The sequence below is a fragment of the Ictidomys tridecemlineatus genome, chromosome 2 (genome assembly GCF_052094955.1).
Source record: "Ictidomys tridecemlineatus isolate mIctTri1 chromosome 2, mIctTri1.hap1, whole genome shotgun sequence".
Classification (NCBI taxonomy): Eukaryota; Metazoa; Chordata; class Mammalia; order Rodentia; family Sciuridae; genus Ictidomys; species Ictidomys tridecemlineatus.
In genome coordinates, this window is record NC_135478.1 from 25,021,011 (window position 1) to 25,038,327 (window position 17,317).

General features: G+C 37.9%; 1 protein-coding gene and 1 long non-coding RNA gene across 15 annotated transcripts in view; one reads left to right on the forward strand and one right to left on the reverse strand.

The window, feature by feature from the left end:
- Window positions 1-10,671: 10,671 nt before the first annotated feature.
- LOC106145100 (uncharacterized) lies at window positions 10,672-11,325 on the reverse strand. The gene is made up of 2 exons (XR_001229972.4): window positions 10,970-11,325; window positions 10,672-10,850 (listed from the first exon to the last, which is right to left on the reverse strand). It is a non-coding gene; the product is annotated as an uncharacterized LOC106145100 (long non-coding RNA).
- Window positions 11,326-11,372: 47 nt separating this feature from the next.
- The window catches only part of Lrrfip2 (LRR binding FLII interacting protein 2), an 89,403-nt gene continuing 83,458 nt past the window's right edge, over window positions 11,373-17,317 (forward strand). For 3 of the 14 annotated variants that reach the window (XM_013361652.4, XM_021732130.3, XM_021732128.3), the window contains exons 1-2: window positions 11,389-11,640; window positions 13,005-13,076. The gene's annotated coding sequence lies outside the window, so the exon portion shown is untranslated. Of the gene's footprint in view, window positions 11,641-13,004; window positions 13,077-17,317 lie in introns of all 14 variants that reach the window. The other 11 variants (XM_021732125.3, XM_021732122.3, XM_078038152.1 and 8 more) reach the window with 10 other exon arrangements.

Consider the following 17,317-nt stretch of genomic DNA (forward strand, 5'->3'; position numbering starts at 1 on the left):
TTAATTCAGTGTACAGTTTGTTGGGGGGTATGTACTAGGGATTGAACTCAGGGACACTCGACCACTGAGCCACGTCCCCAGCCCTATTTTGTATTTTATTTATCTCTCAGAGTTGCTTAGCACCTCACTTTTGCTGAGGCTGATTTTGAACTTGTGATCCTCTTGCTCGGCCTCCTGAGCTGCTGGGATTACAGGCATGCAGCACCACTCCTGGCTTCAGTGTACATTTCTAACAACAAAGACTGTTTTCAAAAATATAACCATAGTATTTGAATAATACCAACAATATTATTGAGCCTTTATCATCTAATACACAGTATACAGAAAGATTTCCCCATCATCTCAAAAATTCTTTATAGCTGATTTATCAAATTAGGATCTACATATTATATTTGATTATTATGTTTCTTAAGTCTCTTAATTTATTAAGGTAATTTATTTGTTAAAGAAATCTTGTCATTGGTCCTGTAGAATTTTCCACATTCTGTAGTTGGCTGTATTCTCTTGGTATTGTTTGACATTTCCTACTGTTCTTCTATTTAGAGGTTTGATTGCATTCAAATTAAACAACATTTTGGGAGAGTGACAAAAATATTTCATAAGCAGCTCATGAATTTTGGAGTATGCTAATCAGGATGCTTATGATTTATGGCTCTTTGACTTTAGTGTTGTTAAAATTGATCAGTGAGTCCAGGTGTTGTTAACCTGATCCATCCATTATAACTCTGCCCACCAATCTTTCATTTGATGGCTTTATCAGTTAATTATAATTATTACTTAAATCTATTATTTCACTAGAGGTTTCTGAAATGATACTGGAACTGTATTATTCTTTTTACTAATGTAAAATATTATTATTAAAACATTAATATTATTTATTAATAGAAAATATTCTATATAAAAACTTATTTTTCAGAAAGTCATTGACTACAATGAAATATAATTTGTACAATAAAGGGAGAATGAACTTTTGATTCTTTATTTATTTACCAACTACCTTTACCATATAATAAACACCTTGGCACAGAAACTTCTATAGGTGACTAGTAAATATTTTCTTAGTCATTATAAACCGTGGATTTAAACATAATTTATGTGACAAGTGATTTAGAATATATTCTGTAGGCAATGGTGAACTACCACAGGCAGTTTCTGACTCTTCAACATAAAGCATACCTGAAAACTATTTAAAATCAAACAAACAAAAAAACTTACTTGTCTTAAGGAGGAATCCTTTCCCAAAGAACTAAATTCTAAGTCTTTAAACATACCTAAACTTATAGACTCACCTTTAATAATGGATTCTGTACTTGTTTTCTGACTTCCTTCTTCTCTTCAGTTTACCGGACTTCATTTAAAAAAAAAACTGGAATTGAACACTGAGCTACATCCCAGACTTTTTAATTTTGAGACAAGTTCTTGCTAAATTGCTGAGGCTGATCTTGCACTTGCAATCTTCCTGACTCAGCCTCTTGAGTAGGTGGGATTGGACTACTCAGCTGTTGGGCTTTATCTTATGTATATCTATCTGGTTGTGTGATTGAAGCTAAAGACACTGTTCTTTTGGTACACCTAATAATGATTTCCATATTCAAATTATTTTTATTTAGGTTTTTTTTTTTTAATATTTATTTTTTAGTTCTCGGCGGACACAACATCTTTGTTGTTATGTGGTGCTGAGGATCGAACCCGGGTCGCACGCATACCAGGCGAGCACGCTACCGCTTGAGCCACATCCCCAGCCCTTTTTATTTAGTTTTGTTTGTTCCTGGAATCAAACCCATGAGAACTCAATCACTGAGCCACATCCCCAGCCCTTTTTTGTATTTTATTTTTAGAGACAGAGTCTTGCTGAGTTACTTAGAGCCTCGCTAAGTTGAGGCTGGCTTTGAACTCGTTATCCTCCTGACTCATCCTCCAGAGTCGATGGGATTATAGGTGTGCACCACGGAACCCAGGTATAATTCAAATTATAAGACCCATTTTCTTACAATTAATGGTATTTTCATTTTCATAACATAAGAACAAACACATGCTCAAATAATTGAGCACTAGTATGTGGACAACAATGGGGATCCTGCTCAAACTGAAGCAATGACTAGAGATCAGTGCTGCTGTATGATTCATGCAGCATGGGTTCAACATATTTGTCAGCTTATGCATCAAAGTCAGCATTTGATGTGTAAAAGGACAGTTAGGTGTTTTCAAGGAGAATGTATTAAACTCAGTTACTGATTGTGATACACTGTACTGTTTGTCAGCTTACTTGCTAGTTCTAGGAGGGAGGAGTCACATCCATTCATTTACTCCCAGCATCCAGTACATGATTTTTTTAAATGAAAAAATAAATGATCTATGTAAGACAAGAGAAAAATCGACAATGGCTTTAAGCAGTGAGGACAATAATTAGATCTATTTTTAAAGTTATATTATTTGCAGTTAGACTCTGGTAGTGTTGGTACTTGTGTTTATCCATTTGGGCTGTTATTGCAAAATATGATAGACTAGTTTATAAAGAAAAGAAATTTATTTTTCACAATTCTAGAAGCAGGGATGTCCAAGATCAAGGTGTCAGCAAAATTAGGTGTCTGGTGAGGATTCACTTCCTAATAAAACAACTGTTTTCTTACTCTAATCTTACATGGTAAGAGGTCTGTTTTAGGTCTCTTTTATAGGTTCCCTCCCACCCCCAAAGGGGTTTCCTGCTAATCACTTCCCAAAGGCTCCATTTAATAACATCTGTTGGTTGGTGTTAGGGTTTCAACATATGAGTTTTGAAGGGATACAAATAGACCATAGCAGTGATATAAACCATATTTAAGAGATTTTTTTAGTTTTTGATGGAGCTTTATTGTATTTGTTTATATGCAGTGTTGAGAATTGAAGCCAGTGCCTCCACATGCTAGGCAAGTGCTCTACCACTGAACTACAATCCCAACATCAAACCATTTTTCATTTACAAATGAATCCATCTCCTTTAATAGAGATTTTGTTATATTTCATGATTATTTCATTATTATAAATTTATTTTTTAAGGTATTGGGGATTGAATCCAGTAGTGGTCTAAACTAACCATACCCAAACCTAATTTCCATAACACTGAATTCTGATGAACAGGACCACAGTGCAGTGATTCTCGTCAGAATTGTGTTTGCTAATAAAAGCTGGCTACTCCATGGCTTGTACAGCGCCAGGATGTGAGAGTAATTTCAACAACTACTCATTTAGTTTGGTTTGATATTCTGCCAATCTTATGACTGATTTGAAGCACATACTAGAACAGAGAGTGTAATGTTTGGTGTCCAGGGAAGCAGGAAACTAGAGGAGCCATCCCAAATTCCAGAAATATAAACATCCTCTGTATACCAAAGTTATCCATATTCTGTGGCAAATATTTAATTCAAATGTTAAAAAATGTTATATTAAGTAGGTAAAAGGTCATGTGGAAAAATATCTTAGTATAAAAAGGGAAGGAAATAGTAAAACTGAAAAGAAGTGGAAGAAAAAACAGATACATCTGTACATTTTCAAGATTTTACACTGTAAATGTCCTTCTAACAGAAGATGTATTTGAGCTGATTCACAGTCTTTTGCTTTTGCAGTCTTTCCCAGGCCTGTTAGTTAGCAGCCACCTTCCCCCAAGGCACTGAGGGCAAAGAATATGTTTCAGGCAAACTGATAATAGGAAAGAATTATAAGGACAAGAAACAACCTGTAATACCAGGTGGGAGTGTCCAGAAAAGCAATGTGCTGAAATTCTGACCCTTCCAGCTGGGTAACTTTTATACTTGTGATTTACTTTTTGTGATGTTCATTCATTAATGACAATGGAATCTGTGACAGCCTGATGATTCAGAGAAAACTGCAGTATTGGGCATGAAATTGGGAGAAATTCAACATGAGTGCCATGGCATTACTAGTTTCTTCTAAAAGACTAAGGAAGAAACAGTGCTTAGGTTTTGAGTTACTTGGCATAGTAGGTAGGTATTGTTTTTTGCCCTTCAGTATTTATTTTCTCATTTGAGTGACAGTAACCCTTTTGTCCCCCCCTGGGGAGCCACGCAAGTCCTATAATAGTTCATGCTTCTTGGGTGACCTGGAGAAGAAGCATATGAGTCAGATTTGACCAGTCACAGCACAGAATTTTATAGCCAGGATAACCTGCTAAAGGAGGGAGTGGGGTGGGTTAACCCATACTGGTTCAGCAAATCCACTGGGAAGGATCTCCTTATTACTAAACTCAAGAGTACAGGTAACATTCATTATTAAGAACTGTCTTGCTGGGCTGGGGTTGTGGCTCAGTGGTGGAGCGCTCACTTAGCATGTGTGAGGCACTGGGTTGATTCTCAGCCCCACACATACAAATGAATAAAAATGTAGTGGGATTCCTTTTTAAAACTTAAAAAAAAAAGAACTGTCTTGCTATCACATGAAGTCTAAGAATAAAGCCAATATAGAGGAGAGCTGGCCATTTATTAGTTGCAAAAGGCTAGCTTTTATTTGTCTGACTTGAGATGAGCATGAGCTGCAATAGAATGAAAGTTCTAATTCTATCCTTATTTTCATAAGACAGTTAGCAGTGTCTAAATATTTATAAGAAAATTGATACTTTATGAAAACAAATGTAAACCTCTATATTCAAATAGTTTATTTTATTCTATGAACAATATAAATGTCTTCTATGGACATGGTATTATGGAGTATATGAAATAAAATAATTTTTTTTTTCCTTAAAAACATCGAATCTGCTTGGGAAGGGAAGACTAACACTGAAAAAAATCTCAAAAAACAGAAGCCCTTTAGAACACAAGTGAACTGCAGACAATAATGAATACAAAAAATTCTGAATGGCAATATAAAGTAATTGATATTTGCAAACAAAACCAACTTATAACAAAAACATGAATAAAAGACTTTAGACCAAACACTTTCAGGGGTTTACTGTTAAGCCACTGATGCTTGCACTCCTAATCTTTAGGTGTTGATTCAGACATTTGTATTTCCTACCTGGTTTCTCTGAATTACTGACTTGTATCTCTGTTTAGATGTCTAATAGGCATCTCAAACTCACCTTGTTCAAGTCTTCTTCCAAATCTTCTAGAGCTGCCCTATTATCCAAACCTCAGTTGATGGTAAGTAATTCTTCCAGTTGCTTAAATCTAAAACCTATGATATATATTCTTTTTCTCACATCTCAAATCCATTCTATAACCAAATTTTGTTGGTTCTCTACTCAAAATTTATTCAAAGTCTAACCACTTCTCTATTGCTACCTGAATCATTGCAATAGCCTGATTGGTCTTCCTACTCTCATTCTTCCTCCCCCAAAAGTCTACTTACAGCACAGAGTTTAAAATACTCACATCATTTTATTGGGAAAAATTTCAAGAGTGCAGTAAAGTTGAAAGAATTGTACAGTGATAACCTCTAAACATCACTTAAGATTCTACTCCTGCTCAAAATGGCTTACATTATTCAAAGAGGAAAGCCAAGTTCCTGTGATGGCACGATTGGGTCCTAATCATCATTCTTCTTTCTTGTCCATCACTTTTCAGCCACACTGGCCTCCTTGTTGCTCCTCAAATATGGCATGCACATTTTTGCTTTAGGACCTTTGCATTTACTGTTCCTTTGCTTGGGATGCTCTGTCCTCCAATAATTCACATGGCTTGCCTCTCTTTACATCACCTCGTTAGAGGTCTTCTCTGACTCTTCAAGTATTATGTTGAATCATATGATCCTCATGCCACACACTGGGTTGGATAATATAACTCTAATGTTATTTTGAGTTAAAAATAACTTAAAAATTAAGCTGGGAAGGATGGCATGTACCTATAATACCATTTGAGAAGCTGAGATGGTAGTATCACTTAAGCCCAGGAGTTTGAGAACAGTTTGGCAATGTAGTGGGATTCCTTTTCAAAAACAAAACAAAACAATACAAAAAACCACAAAAATTTCATATGGCTCAAGCTAATAAAATAGAAAGCCCATCCCATTATTTCATTCTCGCCCTTTTCTAATATTCTTTATAACACTATCATCTTATGTACTTTTTGTGTATTATCTGTACATAAGGTGCTCAAAGATAGGAAATTTGTTGTCCACTGCCATGTGTCCTTAGTATGCAGAATAGTTTCTGGCCCAAAGTAGGTCTTCAGGACACATTATTTAAAGACTGAATTCTTTTTTATTGTTCTGAAGCCAGAGTAATCTTTTGAAAATACACATGATCAGATCATGCCACTCTCACTAAAAATTCTTCAACTGGTTTGCATTGAGTTCAGAAGATAAGAATCTTTACCACAGCCTCTAACATCCTGCCTGGTAGGCCTTTACTTAGCTGCTTCCCCCACCTCCAGGCTTGCTACCCTAAACTTGCAAATCTCCTGCCTCAGCCTCCTGAGTTGCTGGGATTAAAGGTGTGTCCCACCATGCTCAACAGGATAACTTAGCCTGTAAGGCATGAAATATGACGTTGTCTCTTTCTTTTTTAAAAAATATTTATTTTTTTTAGTTGTAGTTGGACACAATATCTTTTATTTTTATGTGGAGCTGAGGATCAAACCCAGGGTCTCGTACATGCTAAGTGAGCACTCCACTGCTGAGCCACAATCCCAGCCCTGTTTATTTCTTTTGATCCCTGGGATTCTGCTGGTTCCATCATGATATCTATATGCTCTTTTCAGTATAATCCCACATCTCCCTCTAATTTACTCTCAGGCACTTTTAAATCCTGATGGGAAGCATCTATTCTAAGGACTATTTCTGACACCCCATATTGAGTTAAGTCCCACATCTTTTGTGTCCTTTTGGCAGTACATATCATCCTTAGTAATACCTGGTGTATTATGAAGTTACTTCTGTGAGATTGATTCCCTTATCAGAAAGTCTCTTGAGAGAAAGAATCCCACTCTTTTTCCTTCCCATTGTATCCTTAACATTTAGGAAGTGTCTGGTACACAATAAGAGCTTATTTAAAAAAAAAATATATATATATATATTGAAAACACAGATACCAAGGATTCAGGGCATGAAGGGAAGACAGAGGACACAGAAGGTGGCTACACTGCAAGCCAAGGAGAGAGGCCTCAGGAGAAACCAACCCTACAACACCTTGATCTCTGATTTCTGTCAGAAAGAAATTTCTGTTTAGGAAAACAAAACAAAACTTGGGAATTCTACCTCCTTAAGGCAGAAATCCTATTTGTCCCCATGTTTCTAGTGCCTAACGAGGTGCCAGTATACAGCAAATGAATAATAGTTTGCTATAAATGAGCCATAATATAAAGGATGTTTTATTACTCATTTATAAGTATATAATGCAGAGGAGCCCTCACTTGATTATCTCTGATGAAGCATGCATACATAATTGATATCTAAAATATAAATTCTCCCCTCTCATCAACCTACTGCCAAGACCAAAGAAAGTAATTTACACCTTTTTTTTCCCCCCTGCTCTGAGTGAAGAGTGAGCTGCCCTGGCTAGGATAATCCATGCAGAGCCAGAATTAGCTGCAAGTGAGATTCTGAATCCTAACCCAACAGATTATTCTCATTTGAATAGTTAGGTGTTTAGAAATATTTTTCTCCAAGTCAAGTGAGGAGTTTTCTTTTTCCTTTAAAAAATTTTAATAAGAATCTCTTTGAAAATATTTCAGTGGTCAGAGATTGTACTAAAATACATACATACACAGTTGTATAAATGGATTTAGGTCAGGGTGATATGAAACAGTAAGCCTTACAAATCAATCACTTTCAATTGTGTTGTCCCACAGAATTTTCAAATAAACTTGTAATTTGAGTTGAGCACCTTAGCAAACTTATTAACTATTAATATTTGCTAATTAAGAAATAGGAGAAGAACCAAATCAAATAATAAAAGAGTTGTTTCCAAAATGGCAATCTTTTGATGTTATGAAACATAAAAAGAAACTAAACACCTGAAGAAGATAATAAGATGTCAGTTTCCTAAGTTTTAATTTGGAAGGCTGAGGTAGGAGAAACAAAAATTCAACACCATTCTCAGCAACTTAGAGAGACTGTCTCAAAATAAAAAAAAGGGTGGGAATGTAACTCAGTGATAGAGGACTCCTGGGTTCAGTCTCCAATACAGCAAGAAGACAAAACAAATACAACAGCCACCAAATGCCCAGATCATTATAGTTATGTAAGATGGTACCAACAGGGACAATTGGGTGAATGGTACATAGAAGAAAAAAAAAAAAGAGAGAGAGAGATGACAGCAAGAGAAAATAGTAAATACAGACAGGAAATTTTAGAAAGAGAACTTACACATAGTGCAAGGCAGTTATATCGCCAAGTTCAGATAGCCTTTTAAGGAGCTATCCAAAATTAATAAGTGCTTCCAACACATTAACATACATGTATACACAGACACATAAAATTATACTTGCAAAAGTAGCAACCTATTTAAAAATTTTTTTTCGTTGTTAATGAACCTTTATTTTATTCATTTATTTATACGCAGGGCAGAGAATCAAAACCAGTGTCTCACACATGTGTGGCAAGCTCTGTACCACTGAGCCACAACCCCAGCCTCTGGCAGCCTATTTTTAATGTTTAAACCAAAGTTTCCAAAGATGTCTAGAGAGACAAAAGTTTTGTTTGTGAAAGACAATTTTGTGAAAACCACAACAATGATTATTTGCTCTTAAGAAAGGAAACATTTATTGCCATCAAAGAAAAATATAAAAGATTGGTTATAAAGGAAGAAAAATATACAGATTCTACCACCTCATTCCCAGAACTACATAGACACTTTCAAAAATTTCCTTTATCTATTAATAAGTCCTCAGAGCGGCCAGCCCATACACTCCTGGGGGGTATACACATCTCAGACTATTCCATAAAGATCTGAGAGCACATATTTTTTGGTGAAATAGTTAACATGCAGGGAGAGACTGCCCATGATATAATTCAGAGTTATACATTTAGTCAGAATCCCCTTGCAATGACAAAATGTTAGTGTCACACTTTACAGCATTCTTGGCAGCACTCAAATCATATATGACACAATTAACTCTTACAACAAGTGGAACAGTTTTCATTTTCTTGTTGCCAAACAGTAAATTGTGAGGGAGAAGTAAAAACACAGAGAAGATCCTCCAGAACACTCTACCTTAAAGTACATTTTCATAGTAAAAATCCCAAAACCAATATAGAATTCTGCTTGGCTGGACACTTATCTTTCCCTTTTAACTATTAAAATAAGCCAGGTCTGGTGGCCTGTAGTCCCAGGTACTCAGAAGACAGAAATGATAGATCCCAGGAATTTGGGGCTAATCTAAACAACAGAGCAAGATCCTTTTTTGAAACAAACAAACAAACAAACAATTAAAGCAGCAAAGCAGTATGAAGAAAGGGGGAAATTAGGGCAAGAAAAACCTGAGCTCAAATTCTGGCTTTTCCAGATATTAGTTTTGTTACCTTAGGGAAATCACAATGTCTCTGAACCTCAATGTCTTTGTTACTAAAATGGATATAATAATACTTATATCTCAAGGTTAGTCATAGTACTGGAGAAGATATTTAAGCAACTTACACAATTCTGTGTAAGAAGTGTATACTCAATAAGTTTAGCTCCCTCAGTTTTTCCAAAATGACACTGCAAAATATTTAGTTTGTCATGAGTCAAAATAATTGGCTAAGCAGTAAAATGAAAAGGGTAAGAGAATATAACTCTAATATTATTCAATCTTTCCATTAATCATGCAGTTCATATTTGGATTTATGGGTATTATTTTGGAACCACATTAATATTTGATTAGATTCTCTTCCTTGCAAGTAGGGTTTTTATTTTGTCTTCAACTGATTTAACAAAAGATGACATGTCATTAATCCTTTTATTCAGATAACAGTACAGCCTGTTACAGAGAGCAGGTAAAAATCAGTTTTCATGTTTACTGGAGTCCAATAAAAAGAATGACATGGAACAGAATCAGCCAAAGGTTATAGAATTTGTCTCCCAAGGCTGATGGATATATTTTTCTGTCTCTTGAACCTCCAATATTAGTGTCATAGGGGCAGCACCCAAGAACTCTAAGGGCGCGGCAAGCTTTCTAATTGCAGAGGGTTTTGTTTTGGAGGGCGGGTACTGGGATTGAACTCAGGGGCACTTAACCACTGAACATCCCCAGCCCTTTTTAATATATAGAAACGGGTCTCACTGAATCGCTTAGGGCCTCACTAAATTGCTGAAGTTGGCTTTGAACTTGTGATCCTATTGCCTCAGTCTCCCAGCTGCTGGGATTACAGGAGTGCGCCACCGCACGGGCTACAATTAGGATCTTCACATGGAATCTTTGAGCTTATTCGGAGAGTTCTGGAACCTGCAGTCCCTATATATGTTATGCGTATGTGCATTTCCTGCCTTTTTCATCAGGAGGCTGCTAAACTATCACTTCCTCTCAGAGGATCTTCTCTAGCCATCTTCTCCAGCCAGAGGCCTTGCCCATAAAATCTTTCTCATCACAGTTTCTTGCAGAGTCGTATTTACAAGCTGTCATTACCTGGTTTATCTGCATCAGTGTATCTATCTCACTAGAAAGCAAGATTCCCAAGAGCAGAACCTGGTCTTTCCCAGTGCTTTCGACCTGGTCTTTTCGACCTCGACAGATACAGATATTTCTGGAATGAATGACTGACAGGTCCGCGTCTGTCAGATTTTATTTTATTTTTTCCACCTGAATACTGGGTCTTGTTGATTCCCAAGCCGGCCTGAAATTCACAGGCTCCGGGACCACAGGTGCGCACCATCGCGTCCGGTTATCCGATTTTTAACAGGCTCTAAACTCTTCCTTTCACCTCACTCCGCCAAGCATTCTTCTCTAGAAATCATTTTAAAATAATGCAATTCAATTTTGTAAATATGGCTTGCAGCGTTTCAACCACGCCCATCCTCACTCTCTGGCTTCCTACAGCCAGAGCGCCACTCCCGCCCACTTACCCAAGCCCACAAAGTCGGGCGGTTTAGAGGCGACCCCGGCAGGTGCAACCGTGAGCCAGCACACGTATCAATTCGCATATCAGTCAGTCCCTGTCCGGGGTCAGGGATACGCCTGCCTCGAAGAGCCCTGGGCCTCCGCCCCACCGGTGGCTCAGGCCCCGCCTTACCGGAGGCCGCGCTCCCCGCCCTTCCTTCTTCCCTCCCGCGCCACCCCAGCGGCTCGCGGTGGCGGAGTGGGGAAGTAGGCACACTGCTGCCTGGGACATCTCTACCGCCAGCCTCGGGTACTTGGCTCGCCGAGACTTAGTCCGGCCGCAGCGCGCGGCGCTCGCGGGCCGTCCTGGCCACAACTACTTCCGGGTGAGCGGGTCGGTGACCCCGTGGCCCCGCCCCTCCTTGGCCGCCTCCGCCTGCCGCCGGGGCTGCGGCTCATCCCGGGGCCGGTTCCCGCTGTCTCAGCCGCCGCGCTGAGGGCGCACCAGCTTGATAGGTCGGCCGCCGGTGCTGGGAGCCACCGCTTTCAGCTCGGCCCTCCTGGCTGGGAACCCGGGACCGACTCTGGCCGCAGCGCCTCTCGCCCTTCGTCGCTGTGCCGGGCGGGTGCCGGGCCGGCCAGCCGCGCTCCGGCCCTTCCCAGGCGGCTCCTTAGCCACAGCCCGCCCAAGAGGCAGGTAAGGGCCGCTCCTCCCGCCCGCTCAGTGTGAGCAGGGAGCTGGGAGGCCCCTCTTCCCGGCCTCCGCAGCCCAGAGGATCCGCGCCGCCGCCGACCCCTGTTGGGGGCCGGGCTACCCCGGGACTGCCCAGCTCCTGGGCCCGGTCGCCGCTTGACTGCCGAGATCTCGGGCATCTTCTGTCGCGCACCCTCCCTCCGCGGGGAGGGAAGGTGTTATTCCAGTTGTGGTAGAAATTAAATTGGACGGCTGCTCCTCTGACACGGGTGTCCGCGGCTCCTTCTGTTCCCAACGTCACACTCAGGGTTTTGGTCCCGGGAGAAGCACTCCCGGGAACGGCGTCAGGCCGATGGACGGTGTAGCATTTTTATGGAATTTTTTTTTCTCTTTGCTCCTTTGACCTGAACTGAAGCGCGGGCTAACAGGAGCTAGCTAGGTGGGTCAGAGTTAATGCTTGACTAATATGGGGCATTATTCACACCCAGATTGTTGAGTTATACAGTTGCAGTCAGTCCTGGCTTCCTTTTTCTGTAGATATCCAGCCAGAAGAAGCCCCCTTCCTTTTCTTGGGGAGAAAAAGATTTAAATGTTTGCAGTATTTTTTTTTATACCGTGGGAGTTACAAATATCAGCTTTCTGAGACACGGCTGGGGGGAAGCTGTAGCCTAAATTTTAATTGTTTATAGCTTATTTTCTTTTAATGACTCAGCATTTCTGCCACAAACAGAAAAACTGTAATTTAATTGACTAAAAGGATGACAGAATTGCTGTTAATTTTTATGTTATCACATTGAGAAGACAATGTGGATGCAGTAGTGGAACTGAGAGATGGAGAGGAGGGTAGGGATGAGTAAGTTCTTAATCGGTGTTTAAAGAAATATTTTTTCAAAATAGTACTTTATTCGGTGATAATCCATATGAAAAGGTGCAGTTGTTGGAGAGTGCAAAATGTTGCAGGTAAAGTTAGTGGGCAGGAACTTCAAGTATGCCACGGTTTGAAATTCTTGAAGTAAAACCCCGTTTCACCAATGTCATGCTCTGTTTAACAAATACAGAGATGATGACCTACTATACTTGTGTAGAATAAGAATTTTGGAAAGTGTGATTCATATAGGAAGTTAGATCACTCACCTTGTGAATCACTGATATGGATCTTAACAGTGAAATAGAGGAAAACTAAGTTTGTTTCTGCTTGTTTAATTAGATGCCTTTACTTATTTTATAGGAAGTGTTAGGTTTGTTGCTGAATGGTTTTTATCATAAAGTATGCTAAGAAAATGACAATTGAAAGTTTGCAAAATGCTTTAATTACTAAGTGGATTGTTGTGATTTTGCCCCATTTTTTTTTTTCCTCTTTGGACTAGATGTGGCAAGATAAATGAAGGGGTGTAGAAGCAAAATAAATGACCCTGGCAAGGAGAACTACCATCACTAAGGTATGAAAAAGTTCACTGAAAGAAAAATTTGCATTATACAAAATAGTCTTTTGAGTGGAATGCCTTACCCATTTTGCCATTCTATCCTTAACAGAATGAGACTATACTGTTAATTAAGTTTTGTTATAGAAGAAAGTGTGTATTGAATTTGTGATTTATTTTTGGAATGGGTTGATATTAAACTAGAAATAACTTTTTATTGCTGAAATGTAATTTGATCATTTTTGGCTTTCAAAATGTTGTTAAGCAAAATAACTTTGAATTACAGAGGTCTTGATACTTTTAACCATGTTTTTCTTTTTCTTTTTTTGGGAGAGGGGGATTCAGCTTGTTTTACCTTTATTTTTCACTCATGAAGACCTTCAATTAGTTATTTTTTTAAAGTAATACCAAACTTATCCAATTGGTCTTACTTACAAAATTTCTTTAATTCTTTGACTAAAATTTGGCATTCTTTTTTACCTTTATGTATTTTTGGGGGGGGGATTTTAATATTTATTTATTTATTTTTAGTTTTCGGCAGACACAACATCTTTGTTTTGTATGTGGTGCTGAGGATCGAACCCAGGCCGCTCGCATGCCAGGCGAGCGCGCTACGGCTTGAGCCACATCCCCAGCCCCCCTTTATGTATTCTTATTTTCAGTATTCTCTAATATTGCTTTTGATTTTTGTCCAGCTGAAAGTAACTTAAAGAGTTTCAGTTCCTTGCAAATAGAGATTCCCTTTCGGAAAATCCCTTGTGGGAACCACCATAACTGACAGCCTTAGTGGGCAAATATGCAAGTGAAATCTTCTTAGGTCAAAATTTAAGCATCTCAATAATGAAGGAAAAAAGAGATATGCAAAATATATTTGGCAATGTATCTCTTAAAAACAAATTTTTACTAGAAATGAATTTAGCAAGAGGGAGGGAGCACTTTCTTGCAAAGCTCTATGAATTGTTTATCCTGGTTCTAGTGTAAAGAACATAGTTCATGGTGTAGAGGGAAAAAAATTCTTCTTGCAATGTGCTGGGAATGTTGATGAGGATCATTGAGAAGGAAGTAAAATTCTTGTCCTTAACATAGGAGCACTATCTATTGCACCTACAAAATAGAAACTATTTCATAGCCTTTTCCTTTTAGGTAGTCACTTCCTCTCTGGAGAATCTGAATAGAGGGATGATTCCATAACTAAAAAAAAATGTAATATACTTTTCCAATTTGCAAATAAAGATTAGGTTCTATGACCATCTTTCAAAACTGAGCTTTTAAAACTTTGAAAGGAAGGAATTGAGCAAAATTTACCTTGTGAGTAATCTACTTTATTCTTTTCTCCATTTTCCCTTCTAGGATAATAGATAGGATATCTTTGGAAGTGATTTTTTTTTTTTTTTTTTTTTTTTTTTTTAGTGTTGCACTTTGCACTTCCACTTTTAAAAACTTGAAATAAATTAGGCTAGGTTTAAAAGAAATTCGATACTGGATTTATTGTATGCTATATTCTTTCATTTGTTCTATTATTTTTGATTTTGGTGGTGTTAGGGAAACTAAGAGAATTCTAGATCTTGGATAGTCTCTGATACTTGCTACATATGTATACATTTGTTTTACTCTAGTGGTACACAAAGCAATAGGTAAAAGTAGAGATGGTTAGGAAGAGGGAAAAAATGGCATATATAGGATAATGCTGATTTCATGGGTTTAGTAGAATTTGTGGGATTTTTAAAAATGGATAAAATATTTAAAAAGAAAATGTAAGTTTCCTTTCTGCCCGAAACTCCTAGGTTTTCTTTACCCCTACCTCCTAATCCAAGCAAGCACTGCTAATGGTTACTGTGTGTCTTCTCAAAATTTTTTATTATATATACACAAGCATACGTTTAGTAAAAATATCCTGTACCTTTCATTCTAACCCTTGATGTATCTTGGAACACCCCCCCCATACATATATATTTATATGGTGAATGTATATATTCACCTCATTTTTTCTGAAGATTGGATGTCCTGCTTAGTGTAGATGAATCCTAATTTATTCATTTTCCATAATTTACCATTCCCTACTAACAGACATTTAGATTGTTTTTAGACTACTACAAGCACTACTATAATGAAAAACTTGTAAAACAAGTCTTGGCTCTGGTTTATAAGTATGTATATATAGTGTATGTTTGAATGTATGACTGGGAGTTTGGGACTTAAGTTGTAAAAATTTAAAAATTTATTTAAATCCTATATTAGACTATATAGGCTTGTAGAAGAAAAGACTTCTTAATTACTTTGTATTCTCTACCCATTTTTTCATTAAAAAAAAACATTGCAAATGTATTTTATAAGGTGATTTAAGACGGATTAGAGTAGCAGATGCTTAATTTCATTTGTTTCAATTAGAAACAAGGTAGTTTGAAGACTGGTGTTTTCACATACAAACCATTTATATTTGGTAATAGTTAAGTGGCTACATCTTCTTCAGTTGTTTCGGAATTTTATGTTTTATGTCAATTAATAACATTGTATATATGCTGGACTTAATGCTGGGCTTGATAGCCCAAGACTATAATCTGAGCCACTCTGGTAGCTGAGGCAGGAGGCTTGCAAGTTCAAGGCCAGTCTCAATAATTTAGGAAGACCCTGTCTCAAAACAAAATTTAAAATGGACTGGGAATGTAGTTCAGTAGTAGACCGCCCCTGGGTTCAAACACCAGTACTGAAAAAAAAGGTATATAGTCTATTTAATTTTTGTACTGTTGAAGTCTGCTAATAGTAATAGTTAATAATTATAATTATTAACTATTAATATCAATAGTTAATAATTATAATTATTAATAATTATAATAGTTAATAATAAATAATAATTAATATTAATAGAGAAATAAATAGTCTGTCTTCTTCCTTTACATTCTGCATCCTAATCTGTTTGTAATAAAAATACAAATAGATTCTGTGGAAGCTGGGCTCGGTGGCACATTGCCTGTAATCCCAGCAGCTTGGGAGGCTGAGGCAGGAGGATCACGAGTTCAAAGCCAATCTCAGCTAAGTGAGGCGCTCAACCACTCAGTGAGACCCTGTCTCTAAATAAAATACAAAATAGGGATGGGTGCCTATAGGGTGGTTGAGTGCCCCTGAATTCAATCCCCAGTATCAAAAAAACCAAACCAAACCAAAACAAACAAAAAAACCAACCTCTTTGGAGCTTGGGATCTGAAAAATCTCTTTGTAATTCATAGTGTTTTTGATGGATTGATTTTTCACAGCAGGAAGAAGGTACAGATTCTTTTGTTGTGATGGTGCTGGGAGTTGAACCTGGGGCTTCACACATGCTAGGCAAGTGTTCTACTACTGAGCTGCATCCCCAGACCTTCAGATTCAGTTTTTATTCTGCAAACCGTTTGTAAGCAGAATAAGGGAGGTCCAGTTTTTAAATTTTGATTAACATAAAAGTTCACTAATGGCCAGGAGGAGATTCGAGATCCTTTGTCCTCTTAAATGAGAGAGACTAGAGAAAAAAAGTTAAGTGCTGAGAAGTTCAAGTATGATGAAGTTGGAACTTGTGAGTGGCAGTTTCCCTGGCTGATGCCCGGGATCTATTTTGAGGCCTTGTCAAAGCTCATCTGACAGAACTTACCACATAACTGTAATCTGGCCTGGCCCTGCTGCAAGTCAGGAAGGCTTGTGGTTTAGGAAAAGTGGCAACCACAGAAGAGGGGATTATAAAGAACATTTGTCTTCATAAGATTAAGGCTCTTTTGGGGCTGGAAATCTGCTTAGGGTGTATCCCAGGATCTAGGTTTTTGGCTATTTTATTTATTTATTGTTTTGGAAAGAGGATGATTAGGGAAAACTGAGCAAGTTTTTATAAAGAGAGGTACAAGGAGAGCAAAGAATTGTCACAGCACTGATGTTATATTCTAGTTATTTGAGTGTGTTTGCCAGGGATCAGTGGAATGTTTTACAACAAGGGAAAAATCATTACTCTTACTGACTCAGGGAGGCCATACCATAATTTGAAATAGCATTTCAATTCAGACACCTTCACACTTGTCACTGGGATCACAAATGTGAACTCTTGGACTTTTGGAATGATAGATTGTTTTACAGGATTATTTTGAGTTCAGATAAATTAGCTTCTTCTCAAATTCTCATTCTGTTTTTTTCCACAAAAGTATAGAGTACCATGAAGTTTTTGCTTTAAACTCTTAGTTGTTACCAGATGCTGTCTCCTAGCATAGTTGTGTCCCTGGGTCATGTGGTGCCTCATGAAA